At 37.6% G+C, this 26961-nt stretch overlaps 1 long non-coding RNA gene across 1 annotated transcript in view; it reads left to right on the top strand.

Moving 5' to 3' along the window:
• Positions 1 to 12401: 12401 nt before the first annotated feature.
• LOC133253719 (uncharacterized) overlaps positions 12402 to 26961 on the top strand; it is a 60886-nt gene continuing 46326 nt past the window's right edge. Inside the window, exons 1-2 of the long non-coding RNA XR_009738393.1 lie at positions 12402 to 13359; positions 14793 to 14848. This is a non-coding gene — a long non-coding RNA (uncharacterized LOC133253719). The remainder of the gene's footprint in view (positions 13360 to 14792; positions 14849 to 26961) is intronic.

The raw sequence follows: 26961 nt of genomic DNA on the forward strand, positions 1-26961 counted from the left end.
CGCCAGTCCAGGTTCGATGCACGGTACTGGATGCTTGGGGCTGGTGCACTGGGACGACCCAGAGGGACGGGGGGGGAGAGAGGAGGGTGGAGGGTTCAGGATGGGGAACGCGGGTATACCTGTGGCGGATTCATTTCGATATTTGGCAAAACTAATACAATATTGTAAAGTTTAAAAATAAAATAAAATTTAAAATTAAAAAAAACCCAGCAGATTAGTCAAATAATGATATATTTTCATATAATAGAATTTTATCTAGACTTAAGATATTAAATAGTAAATGACTTAGGAAATGGTTCACAATATTAAATTTTAAAAAGTTATAAAATATTAAGCCCATAGAATTTTTACAATTTTCCGAAAAATAATACCTACATATTTTCCTTCTTTTAATGATACCTCCAAGGCATGAGAGTTGGCAAGATCATTAAAGGAAGGAAAATATTGAAAAGAGGGGTCAAGATACTGCCTGAGACTACTGAGATCAAAAGGCCACATTAGGAGAGAAATTAGCACAAAAGATTGAGAAAATGTCATCAGAACAGGTCAATGAAAAATGGCAAAAGGCACTAAAGAAGTCATTTTATGAAGGAAATGGTGGCAAACAGTCTATACAATTTCTGAAAGACTAGGTAAAGGATTTTGAAGCATTTGAAAAACGCTCAAGAAGAGAAATAGGTAAAATAACAGTTTTTAGGAAAAGGATATTTTAAGTAGAGTAGTAGAGGTATAAACTTGACTGAATAATAAACAAGGTAGTGGAAATGATAGAGTATCTGTAAGACTGAAAAACCAAGTAGTCTTTAGGTCTCTCTACTATACTGTTGTTTTATAATAGGGAAAATCCAGAATTTAAAATCTGGAAAAATATTTATTAAAATATAAAAGTTAAAAATACATAAATATTTACAGAAAAGCTGGAAGAATATGAAACAAAATGTTAAGAGTGATTATCTGTGTGGCAAGATTACAGTATCATGAATTGCCTTTGAAATTAAAAAAACATGCTGTTTGCTGGAACTGTATATAACCTTACTCTGTATTTTCCAAATTTCCTGTAAATGTGCTATACTTTCATAATTAAAAAAAAATAAAGAAACTAAAAATTATGCTATTGAAAAAACAACAATTTAAATGAAATTATGGATTAGCATTGCATGCCCTTAAATTTCAACTTTGGTGGTTGGAGGGGAAATCCTATTAAAACCATTTGTTTATTGTTTAAAAAAAAATGAAAGCATATTAGCAGGAAAGAACTTCATTTTTTCATAACTGGGAGACCACCTAAAATTTCTGCATTTGTAGGGTAGATCGAAATTTTGTTCACCTAATGTTGTTTCAAAAAATAAAAATGTCCTCCAGTTTTTAAAGCTGTATTTTAAAGGGTCTCTATAATGCTAGAAAAAAAATTGTGTGGCATAAAAATTGCTCTTTAAGTAACATTTGGTGTCCTGTGTGTAAAGGAACTAGAAATGTATATTTAAAACTTAGGGACAAAAATACTTTGCAAAATCACTTTTAGGTTATATTTTGACCTTTTGAATAAAACAACTTTAAAAAGTGAAAGTAACCTAAAATGAAAGTCACTCTTACTTGCAACAATGCAAAGTATCCGAAAGCAAAATTTAATCCTTTTACATGATTGTCACAGACCAAGTAGTTCCCCATGAATCTCTTCAGTCTCAAGTCAAATGAAAATGCTTTTAAACCAAACTATAATGACTCCTAAAATAGAAAGTTTCTTGAGGTTAGGGGGAACCACAACCTTCCAGCCACCCAAAAAGCATTCTACAAGTAGGAATAGGCATCTATTTTGGGTGAAGTATTTTAGGTCCAATTCTTAGGGACAATACTCAAGTTCTTTGGGCATTTCTGGGGTGGTATTGGAAGAACTGGCGTTGTGTGTGGTCTGCGTTCCCGCAGTAATGACAAATCACAGAAAAGATCTGCAAGACAAGCAGAGAATGTACCCAGATCTCACTTGTATCGGTGTTCTCTCTGGGCAATGAAATTTTCAAGGGATGACACAAATGGAATTACTTGGGCATATTTTGCTCATTTTAATTGGTATCGGTGTGATATCATCCCCTTGAAGTCCGTTAGGGAGGACCGATGACTCATTTTAAAAACAACTGTTTGCCCAAGTAGGTTACTCTTACTCAGTGCACGACTCACCCCTTACCATCCCTTGTTTTATGGTTGCACGTGATACTGCTGACTCTGTGTTTCTGGGCCAGTCTTCCTGTTAACAACAGGGCTTATATTTGAGCTGTTTCTGGAGGAGATGACTTGACACATGGCTTCAATCTCCCTTCTCCAGCAGCTTATGAAGCCAGCCAGTTGGCAGATTCCAGGTCCATAGCAGAAATATGGGCTGCTATTCTTGCGCTGCGGAGAAGGCAATGGCAACCCACTCCAGTACTCTTGCCTGGAAAATCCCATGGACGGAGGAGCCTGGTGGGCTGCAGTCCATGGGGTCGCGAAGAGTTGGGCACGACTGAGCGACTTCACTTTCACTTTTCACTTTCATGCATTGGAGAAGGAAATGGCAACCCACTCCAGTATTCTTGCCTGGAGACTCCCAGAGATAGAGGAGCCTAGTGGGCTGCCGTCTATGGGGTCGCACAGAGTCGGACACGACTCAAGCGACTTAGCAGCAGCAGCAGCAGCATTCTTGCGCTGAGCTGGGTTTCAGTTGTTACAGCACAAATAAGCTTCTCACAACATGTGAAATAGTGTAAGAGATGAAAAGAAGTAAGGTGGGGATGGCAGAGGTCGGGGAGGGGGCACATACAGCACCTATAGATGGTGAGATGTGGAAAATAATACAGCGTGGATACTGTCAAGGGTATGTGGGCAGCTATTGTGTAAGTATGGGCAATGCTCACCATTTCACTTCGTAGAGTGCAGTGTCTGTTCGAACTCTGGCGTTATTGCAGTAGATTATCTCAGGCTTTGATAATTTTTTCCAAGATGGATATTATAAAAATACGTTTTTCCATTTCTAATGTTTCTTGTACAGATGAAGTAAAAATGGAACTGGAAGCAAATCTGGAGTTCAAATTTAGTTTCACTGTTAGATATATGTTAGGCTATTAATTTATCTTCTTGGACTTTAATTTTTCCTATCTGTATAATGAAACCTTAGGGTAATGATCTCCAAGAATTGTATTTACTCTCAAATTTGAAATGTGTCATTCCAAGTATTGGCCTGTCCCACCTACTGGTTCCTGCTTTTAATCCTGATAACCTAAAAGACTGACTTGGAATGTTTGCTCTATTTTAAGGCAATTTCTCCTCTTATGACTCAGGACCCCTCTCTGCAGGGTTTGAGGCTTAAAAGGCTCCTAGTTCAAGTGTATTTGACACTGATGAATATATGCTAGGAATAAAAATGATTTTTTCTTGCAATTAAATTCTTGCTTCTTCAGAAAGCTTTGTAAATATTGAAAGGGAAAGTTTTGAGATATGATAGTACTTTGAAAATATAATTTATATACATGAGCATGGTTATATTCTATATTATGTTTATGAAAGTAACAAAATAGGATGGCACATTGTTGAAAACCTGAAGCCAAAGCTATTGTTTTCAGGAATCAACAGGGTCAGAATTCATTAAAGAAAGAAGTTTAGATATTTTGTCATGATTTTCTTATTTAATAAATATTTATTGAGCACTTATTATGTAAAAAACAGTTTGGAATATATCAGTGTTTGGAATATATTAATGAAAAAGCAGACAATGATTTCTGTGCTGATGGAGCTTACATATTATTTGTTTTATTAGCTGCTAAGGAACATGAGTTATTTAAGAGATTTTTCTGAAATAATTTTTTTTTCAGAAGCAAAAATTGATAGCTAAAGTGTAACTCTTGGTTATTCTCCATTTTATTTTATTACTTCCAAAAAATACTACATGCTCTTTCTCCGAACATCTGTTGACTAGTTAAGTAACACATGTTCTCATACAGCCTGTAAATGGTTGCATTAAGTAATGCAAATAATAGTCATGTTCTCTTTTGGGTGAATTTTAGTGTGTCTCATTGTCATTATGATTATGTTTGGATAACAGGATAGCACTACAAATATTTCTATAAGACCACAACATATCACAATACAACAAGCAAAGAAGCAAATAAACATATAGGTAAAAAGAAACATTTTTTTGTGGAGTTATTAATCTGGTAATAGTTCTATCTTATCTAGATAAATAATTTAAACACAGTGTTCAATTTGCCAGTTCTTTGGATGGCAACAAACTATTTAGCACATTTCATGTTATGTTTATTTGATTAATTATAATTATGTCATATAAAGATCAATAGCATATGTATATTTTGGTTTCACAATACTTTTTAAAATGATTTATTAAAATGAAATTTTCAGCTGATAGAATGCTGATAATTCATTTCATTAAAATTTATGGATAGTTTTTTTTTTTTTAATCTAAAATTCTAAGCAGCTGTACATATTTGGACATAAAAAGTAGAGGAACTTCCTGCAAAAAAATTCTGGAAGTTGAAATTTCTTTAGAAATCTCTGTGGTTCACACTGAAAACAAAACTTGATGGCTTCTTTTTAAATGCTCTTTTGCTTTGTCAGTACTTAACCGTGAACTGTTTTTCTGTATTCCATCCCTGTGTTCTCTAGGGATTATTTAAAAACTAGGCATCAGTATTATTCTTGGTACTAATTGCCTGAGAAATTAATTAGATGATAGACTGATGACCCAGAGTTAGCCCTGACATCCAAGATCTAGTATTTCATGAAATATTGTGGAAATATTTGGAAATTCCCAGGAATACTTTTTTCTGCCTCAGAGATTTCATCATATGCTGACAATAAGTACAGCAAAACTAGAACATGGCAGGATACTGTGGTTCTTACCCTGAAATGAACTAGAGATTTATCAGACTTAATACATTTATAAAAGTATTTCTTAAAATTTGGCCCCATGTTTCAATTGAAATATAGTTGATTTACAAGATTGTATTAGCTTCCAGTGTGCAATATAGCAGAGAAGGCAATGGCACCCCACTCCAGCACTCTTGCCTGGAGAATCCCATGGATGGAGGAGCCTGGTGGGCTGCAGTCCATGGGGTCTCTAAGAGTCGGACACGACTGAGAGACTTCACTTTCACTTTTCACTTTCATGCATTGGAGAAGGAAATGGCAACCCATTCCAGTGTTCTTGCCTGGAGAATCCCAGGGACAGAGAAATATGTTGGGCTGCTGTCTATGGGGTTGCACAGAGTCGGACATGACTGACACGACTTAGCAGCAGCAGCAGCAGCAGTGCAATACTGATTCATTATTTTTTAAAGATTATATTCCCTTAAAGTTGTTTTAAAATGTTGGCTATATTTTCTATTCTTTCCAGTATATCCTTGTAATTTATTTATTTTATTCTTAGTAGCTTGTACCTCTTAACCCCTTAACCCTATCTTGCCCTTCCCTTCTTCCCTTTCCTCTCTGGTAACCACTAGTGTGTTCTCTATATCTGTGAGTCTGTTTGTGTTTTGTTATATTCATTTGTTTGTTTTATTTTTTAGATTCAACTTATAAGTGATAATATACAATATTTGTCCTTGTCTGGCTTATTTCACCTAGCATAATAACCTATAGAATCACCTATGATGTTGGAAATGGCAAAATTTTATTTTTTATGGCTGAATAGTATTCCATTATATACATATAGATCACATCTTTTTTATCCATTCTCTGTTCATGGTTGGTCCCAGTGTTTTAAGGTAGTTTTTACAAGAAAAAAATAATGTGAGGTACATGGTGGATTGGGCTGCCCTGGTGGCTCAGATGATAAAGAATCTGCCCACAATGTGGGAGACCTGGGTTTGATCCCTGGGTTGGGAAGATCCCCTTGAGGAGGGCATGGCAGCCCACTCCAGGATTCTTGCCTGGAGAATCCCCATGGACAGAGGAGCCTGGCTGGTTACAGTCCATGGGGTTTCAAAGAATCAGACACAACTGAGCAACTAAACACAGCACAGCACATGGTGGATTATGCCTTTTCTTTTCTAATATAGTTATGAGGGAGTAGAGAACATCCATTTAGCTTTTCCTCATTCCTACTAAATTGTGATATAATCAGTAAACATTCTTTGACTTAGGATTTTTTGTCATTAATAATTTTTCTTCTCATAGCAGTTATGGGAGGTCTGTTATGTTTCATAACATTCTGTATTTTTAACGTGAATCATACAATTGAATACATGAATAGCCTCACATTGTCATAGCATTCCATTGAATATTTGAGCACACATGTCCTAGGAACCCAGGAAGATCAATATGGATCTTTCTTCAGCTTTGTATGATTAGTTATTTTTCTTACTTTAAATTTGTATTTGATAAATTAGGAAACTATTACATGTATTTTTTTCTGATAATCAGTCCATTTTACATAGTATTTCAATAATTATAATGGCTTCCAGAAAGTAGTATACCTAATTAAAGAGATAGCCAACTGATTATTGATCCTTTTGTTTATTTATTTATTTTAAATGTTAAGTGCCTCAGTATGTGATTTGATGGATAACTCTACTACTTTAGAAATTTTGCTGTTGGATTAACAATCTAAAACTGCATTTTCCTCCATTGTTATCTATCTTGAAAGGGCCTATTTTTATAGTTACAAAGATGATTATTCATCATTTTTCTGTCTAAAAAGTATACCTAGTTGCATAGCTGATGTTAGTTTTATATGAGATGATAAATTCCCAATTAAAATATCTGGGTAAGCCATAATATTTGTGTCCTATTTTTGAACCCGGGCCCAACCTAGCATTGAGTTTAACCATTTCTGGCCAAAGTCAGCTCTCAAGGCCCCAGGAAGATAACAGTGGAAGTCAGCACACTCTGCATATAGCCAGACTGGGTCTGCATGGCAAAGCAACCTCTCATGAAAAGGGTTGTTTTTTGTCATTCTCTGATGAAACTTGTAGGCCCTCTGTAGCCTTCTAATGGTTACCCTCAGAGTGGGAAGTCTTCTGTAAGAAAAAGACCAAGAGGAGTAGTTGGATGATCATAGGGCTGGGATGTCGCAAAGGCAGTTTCAGGAGCGGCAAGGTTGATCTCAGAGGAGAAAGTTGCAAGAAAAGAGAAATTCAGGGAAAGAAAGAGGGGAAGAGATGTGACACAGATCAAGACTCAGGGAATATGTAGGAAAGGACAAGCATCGAGGTCAACAGACCAGAGAGTGGAAGAGCTGGGGGTCTTCTACACACATGACTTAGGAGAAGCGATGCTCATGTGCAAAGCAGTCAGAGGCTGGCCTTGAAGTTACATTTCAAAGCACACGATTTCAACTACAGCAGTCATTTAATTTTTTGGGGGGGTTTATTTATTTATTTTTACTTTACGATATTGTATTGGTTTTGCCATACATCAACATGCATCTACCACAGGTGTACACGTGTTCCCCATCCTGAACCCCCCTCCCACCTCCCTCCCCATACCATCCCTCTGGGCCATTCCAGTGCACCAGCCCCAAGCTTCCTGTATCCTGCATTGAACCTGGACTGGTGATTCATTTCTTATATGATATTATACATGTTTTAATGCCATTCTCCCAAATCATCCCCCCCCCTTCCTCTCCCATAGAGTCTAAATTGGAACATAGTTGCTTTCTCAAGAGGCAGATCAGGTGGTCTGGTATTCCCATCTCTTTCAGAATTTTCCAGTTTACTGTGATCCACACAGTCAAAGGCTTTGGCATGGTCAGTAAAGCAGAAGTAGATGTTTTTCTGGAACTCTCTTGCTTTTTCCATGATCCAGCTGATATTGGCAATTTGATCTTTGGTTCCTCTGCCTTTTCTAAAACCAGCTTGAACATCTGGAAGTTCACGGTTCATGTATTGCTGAAGCCTGGCTTGAAGAATTTTAAGCATTATTTACTAGCACAATTGTGTGGTAGTTTGAGCATTCTTTGGCATTACCTTTCTTTGGGATTGGAATGAAAACTGACCTTTTTCAGTCCTGTGGCCACTGCTGAGTTTTCCAAATTTGCTGGCATATTGAGTGCAGCACTTGCACAGCATCATATTTCAAAATTTGAAATGGCTCAACTGGAATTCCATCACCATCACTAGCTTTGTTCATAGTGATGCTTTCTAAGGTCCACTTGACTTCACATTCCAGGATATCTGGCTCTAGGTGAGTGATCACACCATCGTGATTATCTTGGTCGTGAAGATGTTTTTTCTACAGTTCTCCTGGGTATTCTTGCCACCTTTCTTAATATCTTCTGCTTCTGTTAGGTCCATACCATTTCTGTCCTTTATTGAGCCCATCTTCGCATGAAATATTCCCTTAGTATCTCTAATTTTCTTGAAGAGATCTCTAGTCTTTCCCATTCTGTTCTTTTCCTCTATTTCTTTGCATTGATCACTGAGGAAGGCTTTCTTATCTCTCCTTGTTATTCTTTGGAACTCTGCATTCAGATGCTTATATCTTTCCTTTTCTCCTTTGCTTTTTGCTTCTCTTCTTTTCATAGCTATTTGTAAGGCCTTCATTTTGCTTTTTTGCATTTCTTTTCCATGGGGATGGTCTTGATCCCTGTCTCCTGTACAATGTCACGAACTTCCATCCATAGTTCATCAGACACTCTATCAGACCTAGTTCCTTAAATCTATTTCTCACTTCCACTGTATAATCATAAGGGATTTGATTTAGGTCATACCTGAATGGTCTAGTGGTTTTCCTTACTTTCTTCAATTTAAGTCTGAATTTGGCAATAAGGAGTTCATGATCTGAGCCACAGTGAGCTCCTGGTCTTGTTTTTGCTGACTGTATAGAGCTTCTCCATCTTTGGCTACAAAGAATATAATCAATCTGATTTCGGTGTTGACCATCTGGTGGATCACAATAAACTGTGGAAAATTCTTCAAGAGATGGGAATACCAGACTACCTGATCTGCCTCTTGAGAAACCTGTATGCAGGTCAGGAAGCAATAGTTAGAACTGGACATGGAACAACAGACTGGTTCCAAATAGGAAAGGGAGTACATCAAGGCTATATGTTGTCACTCTGCTTATTTAACTTATATGCAGAGTACATCATGAGAAACTCTGGGCTGAAAGAAGCACAAGCTAGAATCAAGATTGCTGGGAGAAATATCAATAACCTGAGATATGCAGAGGCCACCATCCTTATGGCAGAAAGTGAAGAGGAACTAAAAAGCCTCTTGATGAAAGTGAAGGAGGAGAGTGAAAAAGTTGACTTAAAGCTCAACATTCAGAAAACTAAGATTATGGCATCCTGTCCCATCACTTCATGGCAATTAGATGGGGAAACAGTGGAAACAGTGTCAGACTCTAATTTTTTGGGCTCCAAAATCACTGCAGATGGTGACTGCAGCCATGAAATTAAAAGATGCTTACTCCTTGGAAGGAAAGTCATGACCAAACTAGATAGCATTTTCAAAAGCAGAGACATTACTTTGCCAACAAAAGTCCATCTAGTCAAGGCTATGGTTTTTCCAGTAGTCATGTATGGATGTGAGAGTTGGACTGTGAAGAAGGCTGAGCGCCGAAGAATTAATGCTTTTGAGCTGTGGTGTTGGAGAAGACTCTTGAGAGTCCCTTGGACTGCAGGAGATCCAACCAGTCCATCCTAAAGGAGATCAGTCCTGTGTGTTCATTGGAAGGAATGATGCTAAAGCTGAAACTCCAGTACTTTGGCCACCTCATGTGAAGAGTTGGTTTATTGGAAAAGACCCTGATGCTGGGAGGGATTGGGGTCAGGAGGAGAAGGGGACAACAGAGGATGAGCTGGCTGGATGGCATCACTGACTCAATCAACATGAGTTTGGGTGGATTCCGGGAGTTGGTGCTGGACAGGGAGGCCTGGTGTGCTGCAATTCATGGGGTCACAAAGAGTCGGACACGACTGAGTGACTGAACTGAACTGAACTGATGGTTGCTTTACAATGTTGTGTTAGTTTCTGCTGTACAACTTGTGAATCAGCTATAAGAACACATATATCCCCTCCCTGTTGAGCCTCCCCGCCTGCCCCCTCCCCATCTAGGTCATCAGAGAGCACTGAGTGAGCTTCCTGTGCTATATGGCAGCTTCCTGCTAGCTATCTATTACTACCCATGGTAGTGTATATTGTCAACACTAGTGTTTCCATTAAACTCAAGCTTCAGCAAAATCATTTGAAGGGCTTCTGAAAACACAGATGCCCAACTTCTACCTTCCAACCCAAGGATTTCTGATTCACTAGGTTCCATTGGAGGACTAAGAATTTGCAGTTCTAACAAGGTCTTATTCTCTTTTTGGTCTGAGAACCACTAACAGAGAGAGCCTGTCCATGTTGGAGGCTTGGAGAATTCTGTGGAGATTCTGACGGTACTAAATCCTGCCTGGCAATTGCCTCATTTCCTCATGGACAAAAGGGAAATAATGTCTAACGTGAATGTCTGGAGTAAGAGGAGTGATAACAGATGTCATGTGCTTGGTTCATATTAATTATTCAAAATATGGTGGCTCCAGTGGGAAGAGCAATACAATTGCAAGGGGCAAATTAGAGGACTCAATATGCAACACTGAAATTTTAATCACCTGTGGAGCTTCTGGAGTTTCATAAAACAACATCTTGGTAGTCTTCTCTGACTTCTTAGAAGATTATATTTATATTTTTAATTTAACTTTTATTTTATTTTGGAGTATAGTTTATTTATAAAGGGGTGTTAGTTTCAAGTGTACAGTAAAGTGAATTAGTTGCACATTTATATATATCTAATTTTTTGAACTGAACTGAATTTTTTTTCAGATTCTTTTCCTATATAGGTTATTACAGAATATTGAGTAGAGTTCCCTGTGCTATACTGTAGGTCCTAGTTGATTATCTATTTTATGCATAGCAGTGCCTATATGTTGATCCCAAAGTCCTAATTTATACCCCCCCCCCCCCCCCGCCACCCATGTTTCCCCTTTGGTAACCTTAAGTTTGTTTCTGAAGTCTGTGAGCCTGTTTCTGTTTTCTAAATAAGTTAATTGGTATCACTTTTAAAAAATGTTAGGTTCCACGTATAAGTGGCATCATATGATATTTGGCCTTCTCTGTCTGACTTATCATACTTATCAGTATGATAATCTCTAGATCTATCTGTGTTGCTACACATGGCATTACCTCGGCTGAGTATCACGACTGAACAACTAACACTTTCACTCACTTTACACTCAATATTCCATTGTATATAGGAACCACATAGAAATTTTATATTTTTTAAAAGTTATTTTGTTCAAATATATCTTGGGTAGACTATTATTTGTTTGTTCCCCTAACCCCCAATTAAGCTGTATACAGGCATTTGAAAGCAGAATCAAAAAGAAGAAAATGAGTGGCTATTTTCCCCGTGAAATGAGCACAGAAAAAGTGTGTTTCCAGGTAGGGTCAAGGTTAATGGGAAAATATTAAATTTTAATTGCCATTGTTTTTCTAATTTTTTTATGGACTCATCTTTTATTAAGTCTATTGCTTATGGTCCTAATCTTGTGATTGCTACATAAGATTCTTTGCCAAAATATAAGCACGAAAGGATGATTGCTTTTAATCCAAACACATGTTTTACATTAAAAAAATAAACTATTTATAAAAAATGATTTTTTCCTGCCTTCACACTCCTCCAAGCCTCAAACTTCACTTTCAGACTATGAGCTTATCAACAGCTTGATTCAAACAGATTCTTTTCATTGTTCTGAATGACAGTTGAAACAATTTAAAAGCTTTTATGATTAAAGACTATGCACTCTTCAGCAACAGTGCTTACCAAATTAGCCTGTTTTATTTTAAAAATGTTTTCAAGGCCAGACTTTTTGACTAACATTTTCTGAAATTATAGAGCATAGTTGTATAAAGTTCCAGATGTTTTCTGATTTTGCTCTAATTGGGAAGAAGAGAAAATGTGAACACCTGAAAGACATTGGCTTTGAATGAGAGATTCTTACTATCCGCACAAAACTAAAACTTTAAGTCCTGACATGTTCTGACTTGATCTTTAGATAAGGAGTTTTTAATGTCCTGGTATATTGTGAGTGTTTTAAGGTACTAGTGCAGTGAGAGGGATAAGTTATCTATGTGTGTATTGGGTTCATTCCTTCATTTAACAAACGTTTATTGAATACCTTCGAAGGTCTAGATGCTGTTTAAGGGTTCAATTTGTACATATTGTATCTCTAAAGATGCTAATCAAGTTTTAAAATATATTCTTTAATGTATTTATTCCACAATCATTTGTGGACCATTTATCTTATCCCAAAACCACTTTTCTAGATTCTGGACCTAGAAAGACTAATAAGACAAAGACTAATAAGGTATGATGCTTGCTTTCAAAAAGTTTATCGTGTAATAGGGAGAGAAACCTAAGTCATGAATTATTTAATAAAATTAATATTTAATGAGATATGGTGTTGGAGAAGACTCTTGAGAGTCCCTTGGACTGCAAGGAGATCAAGCCAATCAATCCTAGAGGAAATCAGTCCTGAATATTCATTGAAAGGATTGATGCTGAAGCTGAAACTCCAATACTTTGGCCACCTGATGTGAAGAGCCAAGTCATTGGAAAAGAGCCTAATGCAGGAAAGATTGAGGGTGAGAGGAGAAGGGAGCAGCAGAGGATAAGATGGTTGGATGGCATCACTGATTCAGTGGACGTGAGTTTGAGCAAACTCTGGGACATGGTGAAGGGCAGGGAAGACTGGCAGGATGCAGTCCATAGAGGGCATAAAGAGTTGGATGTGACTTAGTGACTGAACAATAACAACTTACTTAATGAGCATCTGCTGTGGCTTAGACAGGGAGCTGAAACGGAAGATATCCAATCAGGCAGAAGTTTTGCCCTCACAAAGCCCATATGTTCTAGGAATGAGGGCAAAGAGTGAGCAAGTAAACAAATCAACACAGAGTAATCAGTATATATGGGAAAATGGGGTAATGAGTAATTGAAGGAGGGACCACTTTACACAGTGTGATAAAGGACTTTTCTGAGGGTGATATCAAGGGAGACCTGGCGAATGACAGTGGGAATAGCATGTGTGAGCTTGAAGTTAGAAATGAACACAGGGGAGTTCAGAATGTTTGAAGAGCAGAGTTCCAGTGTTGTTGTTGGAGAATGATGAGGCTTTGGGGTTGGGAGTGATCTGATCTGAGGTTGGAAAGGCAGGAGGAGCAGATCTTACACATCTTTGCAGGCCATGAGGAATTTAGGTTTGATTCTTAAAGCTGTAGGAACGTATTCAAGGACTTAAAGCAGGTTGCTGATCTGATGACATTAAAAAAAATTATTCTGGAGGCTGCATAGAGTTGGAAAGGAGTGGAAGGTACAGGGCAAAAGAAAGAGGTAAGTTAGGAGAGTATTGTGATCAACAAGACCAGAAATAATGCCATGGCTTGGGTTGAGTGGTGGTAAAGAAGATGAAGAGAAGTGGGTAATTTAAGATAGATGTCAGAAGTATAACCACTATATATACAATGGAATATTACTCAGCCATAAAAAGGAAAGCCTTTGAGTCAGTTCTAATGGTGTGGATGAACCTAGAGCCTATTATACGGTGTAGAGTATGTCAGAAAGAGGAAAACAAATATTGTATATTAATGCATGTATATGAAATCTAGTGGCTCAGATGGTAAAGGATTTTCCACTAATGTGGGAGACCTGGGTTCAATCCCTGGGTTGGGAAGATCCCCTAGAGGAGGGCATGGAAACCCACTCCAGTATTCTTGCCTGGAGAATCCTCACAGACAGAGGAGCCTGGGAGGGGGCAGCTACAATCCATGGGGTTGCAAAGAGTCAGACGTGACTGAGTGACTAAGCACAGCACAGCTCAATGAAGACACAGACATAGAGAACAAACTTGTGGACATGGAGGCTAAAGAAGAGAGTGGGACGAATAGAAAGAGTAGCACGGAAACATATACGTTACTATATATAGAATAGATAGCCTGTGGGAACTTGCTGTATGACTCAGGGAGCTCAAACCCAGTGTTCTGTGACTACCTGGAGGGGTGAGTTGGGGTGGAAGGTGCGAGGGAGGTACAAGAGGGAGGGGACATAGGTATGCCTATGGCTGATACATGTTGACATATGGCAGAAGCCAACACAATATTGTAAAGCCACTGCTGCTGCTGCTGCTAAGTCGCTTCAGTTGTGTCCGACCCTGTGTGACCCCATAGACGGCAGCCCACCAGGCTCCTCCGTCCCTGGGATTCTCCAGGCAAGAACACTGGAGTGGGTTGCCATTTCCTTCTCCAATGCATGAAAGTGAAAAGTGAAAGGGAAGTTGCTCAGTCGTGTCCGACTCTTCACGACCCCATGGACTGCAGCCCACCAGGCTCCTCCGTCCATGGGATTTACCAGGCAAGAGTACTGGAGTGGGGTGCCATTGCTTTCTCCGGTAAAGCCACTATCCTCTGATTAAAAATAAATTTAAAAAAAGAAGTAGAATTGCTGGGGCTTGCCGATGGATGGAATCTGTAAACTGATACGTGTGGTGAAATGTTATAGTTGTAATGCTAAATGGCCCAGATGAGAAAGTGGTGGATCCTTCTCTGGGTGTGTGGAAAGGCTTGAAAGAAGATAGTAATGCTTTAGTTAAGTCTGTAAGAAGAGTCTAAGTTCACGGGCTGCTGGGGGATGTGTAGAGCAGAGGAAAGGTAATTTGGGCCAATGCACAGCACAAGTGAAGGCATTGAAAGGTCAGCTGGGTGTTGAGTAAGGGCAGGCATGTAGGAGCCAGAGCAGGGTCACAATGACAATTTTGGATTATTTGGTAGGATATGAGAAGATTCATTACCTGGAAGAAGACAGCATCACTGTAGGATGGGGAAAGGTAATACATTTTTCTATTAATAAGAAATCTTCTGAACTCATTTTTGAGTCATGGCTCAGTTTTTGTGAAGCTGTTTATTGAAGTATAGTTGCTTTCAATGTTGTATTATTCTCTCCTGTACAGCAAAGTGAATCTGCTATACATATACATATATCCCCTCTTTTTTGGATTTCCTGCCCATTTAGTCACCGCAGAGCATCGAGTAGAGTTCCCTGTGGTATACAGTATGTTCTTTTTAGTTACCTATTTTGTGTTGTTGTTGTTGAGTGGATAAGCCACGTTTGACTCTTGGAGACCCCATGGGCTGTAGGACCGGGCTCCTCTGTCCATGGGATTTCCCAGGCAAGAATACTGGTGTGGGTTGCCATTTCCTTCTCCAGGGGATCTTCATGACCCAGGGATTGTACCTGGGACTTCTGCTTGTCAGGCAGATTCTTTACCTATTTTATACATAGTATCGACAGTGTGTATGTGTCAATCCCAATCTCCCCAATTATCCCAGCCCCCTTTTCCCCTTGGTTCTCTACAATAAGTTTTGAATACCATTAATGTAAATATTATATTTCTAAATTTTTACAATATTTACATTTTAAGTTTACTAAATCATGAATGTTCTCTCTTTACTAATGAAGATTTACTCTGGCAAGAAAATCATCTTCATGATTTGTGCCAAGTAATATGGTACAAGGAGGGCATAGATCATTTGTATATAATTAAAATATCTTTCACAAATGAATTTCAAATTTCATTCTGACAACTCAGATGTTAACACAGATTAACTCAGAATTTCTTTGGTTTTTGCTCCTCCTTGTGCTCTGTAGGTGTGATTCTAATCATTGAAATGCCCATGGTAGTTTGGAATCTTCAAATCTTATAACTAATCTCTGATATTCTTAAGAACTTTTGGCGGCTGGGTGGAGAGATTTTTTTTCCCCGTTTTTAAAAAATGTAAAAGGTAAATTTAAGTCTGTGTTTATAGTATGAAAGTTTCTCAATGGAGAGTTTTGGGAGCAATTGTAAGTGAAAATGAGATTATAACGTAAATTGTCTTGAGACTGTAATGAGGTAAAAGTGTTTTGTACGACAAAAGCTGTAATCATATTCATTTGGGCACGGCCAGCATGTCAAGCACTTTCAAGGTAATGAATGCATTCCAGAAGATTGTCTGTATTTTCTTCACACTTTAAATAGCATGAAGATGGTTGAAACAATTTGCTGTGGCATCAAAGGCATTGTGAACGGGCGTTGCCCTTGCAATTCTGAGCAGAATTTAGCTTTGGCAAAGACTGGGTATTTTAATGAATACTAGCTTACATTTTTCTTGGCATTAGGTCTATATAAGGGCCACATTTCTCCCCCTTTGGAAACGGATACAAAAATGTAAAAAATGACTATAATGGTTAACCAAAATGAATGTCCAATGCTGCTAGCTTTTTAAAGAACATCAGGTAGCATTTTGTGAAAGATTTAGTGACTCGCTGCTGCCATGTGGGTGTTGTTTAAATGAGAGAAACAATTTTGAAAATGTGAATCCATTTTTTTTTTTTTTCCTTCAGGACTTTACTACATGCAGTAAGGTAAAATTCAGGAGACTGTTGTATCTACAAAAGTTAATGGAAATAGTCAGCAACTTGACTTGCTGATATTCTGATCTGTTATATACGAGCACAAGAAAAACTATCGTTTTAAGTGGTGAAGGCTTGTTTCCCCAAATGATATCCAGGGCAGCCTTGTTGATTCCATAATCCCACCTGGGATTATTTCTATATGATATATAGGTAGTTGAAGGACTTTTAAGGTCACAAGTTTAGTGTTCGACCCAATAAAGACTTGATAATAACTTTGAGAAAGCAACTGATATAGACAGACTTTAGGTTTTTTTCTAATTTCAGTCTCATTAGAAAAAATGGGAAAATATATCCTTATTTTTTAAGAGAAGCAAACGTCTCTCAACACATACCATATGGGGATGAGGGCAAAATTCTTTCCGGATAATAGATCTAATTGTACAAAACTCTTCTACCATTTTAGGGATTTTTTATTGCCTTTTTGTGAAGAATCCTACTTCCATAGTCTTTACATGTCCAGCCTTTTGTATGCTGACATTTGGTATGACTTTTCAAATTAGTTTAAGCTTTAATTTTAAAACATGGTTTTCATTGTTCATAATAATTTACTTGAGAAATTTTGTAAGCCTAAGTGACACAGGAGAGAAATCTTAACATAGAACAAAGAATATGTAACAGCAAGTTTTATTTTGTCTGGATTAAAGAGCTAAATTAAGTGACAACAGGGAAAAGAAAAAATAAATCTTTATGAGGATCAAATTATAGGATTTTAGTCCCTCCTGAGCCCATATAATTTAAAGGATATAAGTAGAATTTGAAGCATAAGCATTCACACTGTATCAGTGGTGTAATGAAATGCATGGTTTAGCATTATTGTGGTGTGACACTTCTCCAAGATAGCATAAACAAATTAAACAAGCAAATATTTTATTGGACACCTTCCACGCACCTAGGCTGAACTCTGTTACTAGAGAAAGCATTGAGATGAAATTTTCTCTCTCCATAGTTTCTTTTTTTTATTTTATTTTTAAACTTTACAATATTGTATTAGTTTTGCCAAATATCAAAATGAATCCATAGTTTCTAATGTACTAGAATCATATAATTTTCTTTTTTTTTAATTTATTTATTTTAATTAGAGGCTAATTACTTTACAATATTGTATTGGTTTTGCCATACATCAACATGAATCCTCCACTGGTGTACATGTGTTCCCAATCCTGAACCCCCCTCCCCCCTCCCTCCCCATACCATCCCTCTGGGTCATCCCAGTGCACCAGCCCCAAGCATCCTGTATCCTGCATCAAACCTGGACTGGTGATTCGTTTCTTATATGATATTATACATGTTTCAATGCCATTCTCCCAAATCATCGCCCCCTCCCTCTCCCACAGAGTCCAAAAGACTGTTCTATACATCTGTGTCTCTTTTGCTGTCTCGAATACAGGGTTATCATTACCATCTTTCTAAATTCCATATATATGCGTTAGTATACTGTATTGGTGTTTTTCTTTCTGGCTTACTTTACTCTGTATAATCGGCTCCAGTTTCAACCACCTCATTAGAACTGATTCAAATGTATTCTTTTTAATAAGAAAGCTGTGGTACATATACACAATGGAGTATTACTCAGTCATATCATTGTCTTAATAATTTTCTCAATAATTATGATTCTTCCCCCTCATTAAGAACATTTTGACTCACAAGCTATTAATAAAGATTTCGAGTGTGGACGGAGGTGAATGGGTTTTTTTCAATCTGTATTGAACTCTTGAAAAATTATTAAGAAGAATAAATAAAATAAAGCCCTGTCTTTTTATGATAGAAGTTTTCCCAACAAAGAAAAAAAAATCACTGACAAGGAAGTTCAATTTTCTTTAGTCTTTGTGAATCAGTAAGATGAAAATGCCATCTGTGCTGAATCCAAGGTACACGTTGTATTTCCTTGTAATTTCTTCTGTGGACTTTGTTTATATCTTTGGCTCATATATATTGGTATTTGTTTTGTCTAAAATGACAAACATTAATTATTAGCAAATAAAGCATTTCTTATATTACATCCTGACATTTATTCTGAAGTACTTACCTCTGATCAATCTATTTCATAATAAAACCTTTGTTAAAGCGGCACAAACAGCTGTGGAGTTTTTGAAAAGTACACTGCAATAAAAAGATAAGAATTTGTTTTTCTAAAAATTCTGATATTGCATAGAGAATAAATGGTCTGTAAATCAAAATACTGTTTATTCAATTTACTGAAGCATAATAAACATTCGCATGAGTACAATTATAACGGGAGATCTTCAGACTGATATTGGCAGCGTGGTACATTCCCATTGCACCAGTCTTCTCTGAACCTTGAAAATCTATTCAGAGCAAGGGTTTATTAGCAAGGTGTCAGCTTACCTGCCTTTTCACTGCTATTCCCTGTGTTTTGACGTTCCTGCCTCTGCATAAATTAAAGGCAGAATTTACCTTTAGAATCAGGACTGGTTCCATAATACACACGATACTTCTGAAATCAGTGCTTCTCATACCACCTGACTCTGAGTTGCCTTCCATCTGCAGGATCTGCGTCCACCTTTCTAGTTAATTTCTCTAAGCTTGTAACCTTGTGTACTCAGTGACAGCTGAAAGGTCATTCATGTTTATCTGGATTCTCATTCTTCTGTTTTTGTTTAGTCTGTTTGTTCATGTCCTGAATGTGGCTGAGGAAATTTGTGGATGGATGGTGGCTTTTCCATACTGCTTTTACTAAATCAATAACAATAATAAGGAATTTCTTAGCTTTTTAGACATTATGGACTTTAAGATATACCTTCATTATAGAATCCTTATATTACATATATGCACAATTTTATTGTAAATCTGCATTAATATACATTTATTCATTCTCAAAAAGTAACTTTGCTAGTGCCATAGCCTATGTTTTCTTTCATAATCCATACCAGATTAATTATTTCTGAGGATTATTATGTTATTTGGAAGGCTATCAAAGTATACTCAGTTGCTAAGTCATGTCCAGCTCTCTGAGACCCCATGGACTGAAGCCTGCCAGGCTCCTCTGTCCATGGAATTTCCCAGGCAAGAATACTGGAATGGATAACCATTTCCTTCTCCAGGGGATCTTCCCAATACAGGGATCAAACCGGTGTCTCCTGTGTCTCCTGCAGTGGCAGGTGGATGCTTTACCACCAAGCCATCTGAGAAGCCCATCAAAGTATATTCTTAGCATAACATATGAAGTATTGATCTGTGATAGATGACTACTTTGAGAAGTCATATAGTATATAAGCTCTTCTGCAACAACCCCTCCCACAGTTCAAAATAGAGATATGCTGTTTCCATTTGACAGGAGATTCATCAAGAATTCAAATCTGGAATATTGTTGATTTCTGAGAGGAAAAGGCCTCTGTATGATGGGTGGAGAAGATTTCAAAATAATATTAAAGTAAGAAAATCTGATAGGTTGGCTGATCCTCTCAGATCTGTGCCCTGGGTTGTGGTCAACCATTCCAGTTTGACTAAGATTGGGATTTCGGTAGTAAAACTGAGTCCTGGGCAAACTGGGGCAGTGGTTACCCTACCTGTCTCAGTGCTGCTTTTTGCTTTTTGGAGGAGGTGAGGGGTCAGGGAAGAGTCAACAAACTGAAGTGAAGACAATGAGGTTTTTCTGTTACCCAAATAATTCTGAAGCAGAAAAAAAACAATTACATTTTTCCCATAAGTTAATTTTGGGGGGAGTTTGAGAGAGTAGATGTGTGCCATACCTTCTTTTGCTTAGATTTCCAATATGTGAAAATCTGTCAGTTTTTTTTACCCTATGAAGGCTTGAAGAAAACAAGAGAAGTAACAGAATGGCCCAATGAAAGGGTAATGAAAGGGAATGCAAGCAAGCACCTTGCCTGGCATACAGGGCAGAAATGTTAACATGCTTCACTCCTGCAGGTGTCGATGTGGCATGTACTCCGTCGTATCTGACTGTTTGTGACCCCGTGGACTGTAGCCCTCCAGGCTCCTCTGTCCATGGAATTTTCCAGGCAAGAATCCTGGAGTGGGTTGCCATTTCCTTCTCCAGGGGATCTTGCTGACCCAGGGATTGAATCTGTGTCTCCTGCATTGCAGGTGGCTTCTTCACCACTGAGGCATCAGGGAAGGAGAGGCATACGTGGTAAGGGAAGACTGATCCTTTAAGAGATTTGAGGTATGGACCACCCCCAGCTAGGGTCTACCTGATTCAGAGCTGGGCTTCAGGAAATTACTCATGCTAAGAATCAGTGTAGAGGCTAGATGGACACTCATGCATAAGCCAATGTGCCACATGATAGAGCCAGCATTAAGTATCACCCCCACTGAGAATATTGACTATAAGTGTTCTAGAAGTCGGACCTGAAGTAGACTTGGGAAGGGACAGCATAGTCAGCGATGATATCCTCGCAATGAATGCATGCTCAGTTTCTTAAGGGGCTCTTCCCCACCCTTCCCTCTATGTGAAAATGACCAGTAGGGGCAGGACTAGAGGAAGGAGAAAAGTTAATATAGTGCACATGCTCAGCAAGGTGATCAAGAAAGGAACTTTGAGCTGGCTTTTCAAACCACTGGGTGGACCTGAATTTACCTCAAAGTCTCTAGGTGGTATTGATTAGTTTATTCAACATTTTTGCTACCAACTAAAATGGAGTCTTAAGAGTTAATTTCAGATACAGAAAATTTTAAATGAAAAAAAGCAAATCTCCGTCTTTACATCCACAGGTTTCACTGATTCTCAGTCATCATAACTGAAATATTACACTTATACTGAATACCTCTTGCGGGAAGTTAAACAATTTACCTTGAAATTCAACCCAAAGTCTTACCAACCTCTTCTAACTTTGAAAAGTACTCTGCCAATTAGTAGTTTCCAAATTTGGCTGCATATTAGAGTCACCTAGAGGTGGTTTAAAAATCCTTCAACTGCTTTAGTCTTCTCCACACCACTCCACAAATCTGACTTAGTTGGTCCGGGGCAGAGTCCAGGGCACTGGTACTGGAAAAAAAAAAAAAAGAAAAAAGTGCAAGGAACTCTAATATGCACAAAAGTTGATAAAAATATGATGATTTCTATTGCCTTTTGTATCACTGGCTAGTTATTGGCAGGCATCGTACTATTCCCTGATTGGCCTCTTAAATGTTCTTAACAGAAGTGAAGTGAAGGTCGCTCAGTCATGTCCAACTCTTTGTGACCTTAAGGACTGCAGCCTGCCAGGCTCCTCTGTCCATGGAATTCTCCAGGCCAGAAGACTGGAGTGGGCAGCCATTCCCTTCTTCAGGGTATCTTCCCAACCCAGGGATTGAACCCAGGTCTCCCACATTGCAGGCAGATTCTTTACCCTCTTAGCCACCAGGAAAGTTCTTTGCAAATCAGGATACTACCCAGTGCCATACAACACATCGATAGTATCCCCTAAATCTCTTGGACTCTCCAGTGATATCTTTACTTATGATCCTGAATTTGTTGCGTGGAGTGAATCAGTTGTCCTGTGAAATATCCTACCTTTTATATTTGCTCTGATTGTTCAGTGAAAGGAGTGTCATTTACTTTGTTCATCTCTGTGCTCTCTTTCATGTAGCCCAGAAATAAGGTGTAAAAGCTTGGTTAGGATTCAAATGAAATATTTCTGGTAAGATCTGGTAATGCCACCTACTTTTAAAAATCATTCTCATCTCTTCTTGACCTTTTGGCCAAGAGTAAAATCGTTCTCAAGTTGTCTTATTGAAATATTTGTAAAACACTTCATAGTATTTTCTGACTTGTAAATTTGTAATTTTATAAGGGTTATCTCTAAAATATGAACAGAAGAAAAAATTTCCATAACATATCAAGAAACTTCAGAATTCATCTCTAAAATTAGAAATCACTTTAAACTTCTTTTCTTGTTTCCTTCCTTCCCTCCTTTCTTCCTTATTTCCTTTCAATATCAAGGTTATAAATAGTCTCTTTTAAAAACTGCTACTCATGCAAAGACTTTAGGTTATAGGACCAATCTAGTCCAGAAGTAAGTAATGAACAGGGACATTTCTAGAGTTAAATTTATTGCAAATGCTTTCCTCTTGTTACAGCATTTGTATTAAATATAAAAATAAAAGTCAGTATTATGGTGTATATTCTAGGTATGCTTAGGCCAAGCAGCCTGATACAGCAGGAGGAAAAAAAAAAAAAATCATCTTCAAGACAGGAGCCAGTTCTTGATCTGAGTCACCTTTGAAGTGACTGGCGGTATATAAATTGTTCACATTTTTATTTTTAAGCCTTTACCTCTGACCCCTGTGGATTCAATAAGATCAGAAAAAGAAATATAGATGCTTAAGATGAAAATCATTTTGGAAAGATATTCTGCCTAGCTCTTCAAATCCAAGACGTTTGGACTTCATATAAGCTAAAGAGAAGCATTTGGTTGGAATCAATTCAAGCCTAAATGTCATGAAATAGATATCTCATCCAACTGAAAAATGAGTATTTAAATTTTTTTCAAAGAGAAAGTACGTAAACCACAAGTGTACAACTTGGTGAAATATCATAAACACTTATGTATAATTAAAACACAGAATAAAACCAATATATTATCCATACCTCAGAAGATCTCATTGTACCCCCTTCTTGTTTCTACTTCCCAAGGAAAACTACTGTTTTAACATAACAGGTTAATTCTTACTGTTATTTGAACCTCCTTTTTAAAAAAGAATGATACATAATTTACACTCTTGTGCTGGCTTTTAAAATTAGTGTGGGTGTTTTAATATTAATTTTTGCTCTTATAGGTATGCTGTGTAGGGTAATGGAGTGAGCATACATATTTTTTATTTTTATTTTTTTTGGCCACATCACATGGCATTCGGGATCTTTAGCTCCCAGACTAGGGATTGAACCTGTGTCCCCTGCAGGGGATGTACAGAGTCTTAACCACTGGACCACCAGGGAATTCCCTGAACATACATATTTGAGTTAGGGAAACTGGAAGGCACATCTTGAGACTGCAATTTACTAACTGTAAGCCACTGAATGCCTCTTGAACCAGTTTCTTCACATGTAAAATGGAAATGTTAATACTTTCTTAAAAGACTGCTGGGAGGATTAAATGAGATACTATGTATAAAGTGCCTGAAAAAGAGTAGAAACTAAATAATAGCTAGTTTCTTCACTCTACCATTTTTCACCCTCCCATCTTTTCTATTTAAATGCACTGGTGAAAAAAAAGAAAACAAAATTATCATTCCACTTGCAAGCTAAGAAAGGTTTTGTCATGGGAGACCCGCATGTTGTTTAAAGGAACACAAAAATCTTTGCTCAAATTATTTAAATGATCATTTTTTTTCTTTCCTTTAAATTCTGGCAATTTAAATATATTGTTCAATATATATTGCTCAATTAAATATATTGCATCAGTTCTACCGATATGACATTGGGAAGATCTCAGGTTTTACCAGATGTTCAAGGAAATGTCAAATGACTTAAGATGTGTGCTAATTGAAGGAAGTTATAAAGCAGGGAGATTGAATGTAAAATCCCACCTCCTGGAGGTGATTTCTTTCCTCTCTCCTTCCCAATTGGCTAATGGTGGATTCTCAAACTATTTCAGTCTTAAATTTAGTGGAGTAAGTGTTTCTCTCTGAGACATCAGTGTATTACAAACTAGGATATTTAAGGTGAACACTTTTTTATTGTGTTTATACTAAAAATTAATGCTTGAAAATGATCAAATGAGATAAATTTAACACAAATTTTCAATACATTTATTTCCTGAAATATACTTCTTTCTGAAAAAATATTTAATTATCAAGATCAAATTAACATAGATAATTGTCAGAAAATCCTAAAATTTACTTATTTTCCTAGCAGAAAATGTTAAACATAATTTAATTTTGAACAATATGAATTATTAAATTCTGTAAATGGAAAAGCATCTTAGTATTTTTGATCTATTTTAATTTAAAATAAGTATAATTAGAAGTTTTGTTTTCACACAAAGTAGAAAGTATATCGGAGAAGGCAATGGCACCCCACTCCAGTACTCTTGCCTGGAAAATCCCATGGACGGAGGAGCCTGGTGGGCTGCAGTCCATGGGGTCGCAAAGAGTCGGGCACGACTGAGCGACTTCCCTTTCACTTTTCACTTTCATGCATTGGAGAAGGAAATGGCAACCCACTCCAGTGTTCTTGCCTAGAGAATCCCAGGGACGGGGAGCCTGGTGGGCTTCTGTCTAAGGGGTCGCACAGAGTCCGACACGACTGAAGCGACTTAGCAGCAGCAGGAAGTATATGGATTAGTCTTTTTTCATGATTCCTTGCTTTGGTCAGGCTCAAAAGGTAATGGATATTAAAGCTTTTTTCTATAAGTTGAAAATATTTAGAAATACTAAGTATTTATGTAAGAATGTTTACTAATATGTTTAGGTAAAGCATGAATATCTGTAGATACCAACCAATGTCCAAAGATTTTTGCTCTTTAATTCATTAAAATGTTAATTCAGCATGCTGCAGGTCTTTTCAACAACTTGATCTGCCTGCTTAATCTAACGATTCTTATCTCTAACATAAACAACTGGCTTAGAAAATTGACGTTAAAAAGTCCCATCAGGGCCTTCGCAAAAGCTGGATGGCTCAGAACCTGAGCTCTGTTTCCTTTCTCTATTACCAAACACCCAGTCATTACATTGAAAAAGATCACCAGGAAGCATATGTTATCCTTCTCACACGTAGATGGCGCTACTGACCTACCATCACAGAGTTCTCCATCACTGGCTGTGGACAAACATCAATCTGTCTATGTCTGGTCCCCAGATAGTTTCTATTTCTGGAGGGCTAACTGGGGTTAAGGGTGGGCTGAGGTTCTTAACAAGGAGCTGTTATTATTGTGTGTAACTAACTGTGCTAATATTTAGAAACCATAACTCGCTGCTTGACTAGACTTCTCATGTTCCAGTGATTAATCTGTTGACATTTTAAGTGAAAACAAAGGAGCTTGATTTGGATACTTTTTCTTTAGTTAATTGTTTTCTAGATGCTGAGTACTTTATTGCATCTTCTTTGCATCCGTTTTCTCAATTTGAATAAGAGAAGGAACCAACATTTGTCCACCATCTAGTGTATGCCAGTCAATGGACTATTTATAAATATTTAATCCCTTCATCTTATGGGTAATGACTTCTTATCTTTATTTCAAACATAAAGATGAAGGTCAGAGATACTTTATGGCCTGAGATCTCCACAATGGTGGTGGTGTTCAAGACTAGTTTTAAATATTCTTAAAAAAAATAATTGGAATATAATTGCTTTGCAATGTTTTGTTAGTTTCTGCTATACAACGAAGTGAGTCAGCTAAAATATGCATGTATCATCTCCCTCTTGGACCATTCTCCCACCCCTACCAGTCTGTGCCTACCCTCCCATCTACCTCGGTCCCTACAGAGCACTGAGCTGAGCTCCCTGTACTATACAGCACAGGGAGATATATATATATCTATATATATAGCTATACTATATACATAGTATAGCTCTGTCTCTCTCTCTCTCTCTCTCTCTCTATATATATATATATATATATACTATTATATATACTCTATATACAATATATACTCTATATAATAGCTATATATATAGCTATTATATATACTCTCTCTCTATATTATATATATATAGCTATATATAGCTATACTATATAGCTATCTATTTCACTCATGGCAGTACATGTATGTCAACCTCGATTTCCCAATTCATCCCACTCCCTGCTCTCACCCCATGTCCGCGTGACTGCTGTCTACATCTTCATCTCTGTTTCCACCCTGCAAATAAGTTCATCTGTGCCATTTTTTAAGATTCCATGTGTATACCTTAATATACAATATTTGTTTTGCTTACTTACTTCATTCTGTGTGACAGACTATAGGTCCATCTACATCTCTACAAATGACTCAATTTCATTCCTTTTTATGCCTGAGTAGTATTCTGTTGCGGAGAAGGCAATGGCAACCCACTCCAGTACTCTTGCCTGGAAAATCCCATGGACGGAGGAGCCTGGTAGGCTGCAGTTCATGGGATCGTTGAGTCAGACATGACTGAGCAACTTCACTTTCCCTTTTCACTTTCATGCATTGGAGAAGGAAATGGCAACCCACTCCAGTGTTCTTGCCTGGAGAATCCCAGCGACGAGGAGCCTGGTGGGCTGCCGTCTATGGGGTCGCACAGAGTCAGACACGACTGAAGCGACTTAGCAGCAGCAGCAGCAGTATTCCGTTGTCTATATGTACCACATCCTCTTTATTTGTTCATCTAACCTATCCTAGAAATAATAATATTTTAATACAGACTTTATAACACTGGCTTATTGTTGCCATGGGGAAAGGTAAATAACTTTTGGAAAGATAAAGTGCATCACAAGCTCTTTTAAAGAGTTTCAGTGAGCCAAATCACAAAATTAACCAATGATCTTTTTTCTTCTGTATAAAGTATACTGACTTATGTAAGTAAGGATTTAGAATATATATGATATACCCCAGTTGTTTATATTA

Source organism: Bos javanicus, chromosome 9 (assembly GCF_032452875.1).
Source record: "Bos javanicus breed banteng chromosome 9, ARS-OSU_banteng_1.0, whole genome shotgun sequence".
NCBI lineage: Eukaryota > Metazoa > Chordata > Mammalia > Artiodactyla > Bovidae > Bos > Bos javanicus.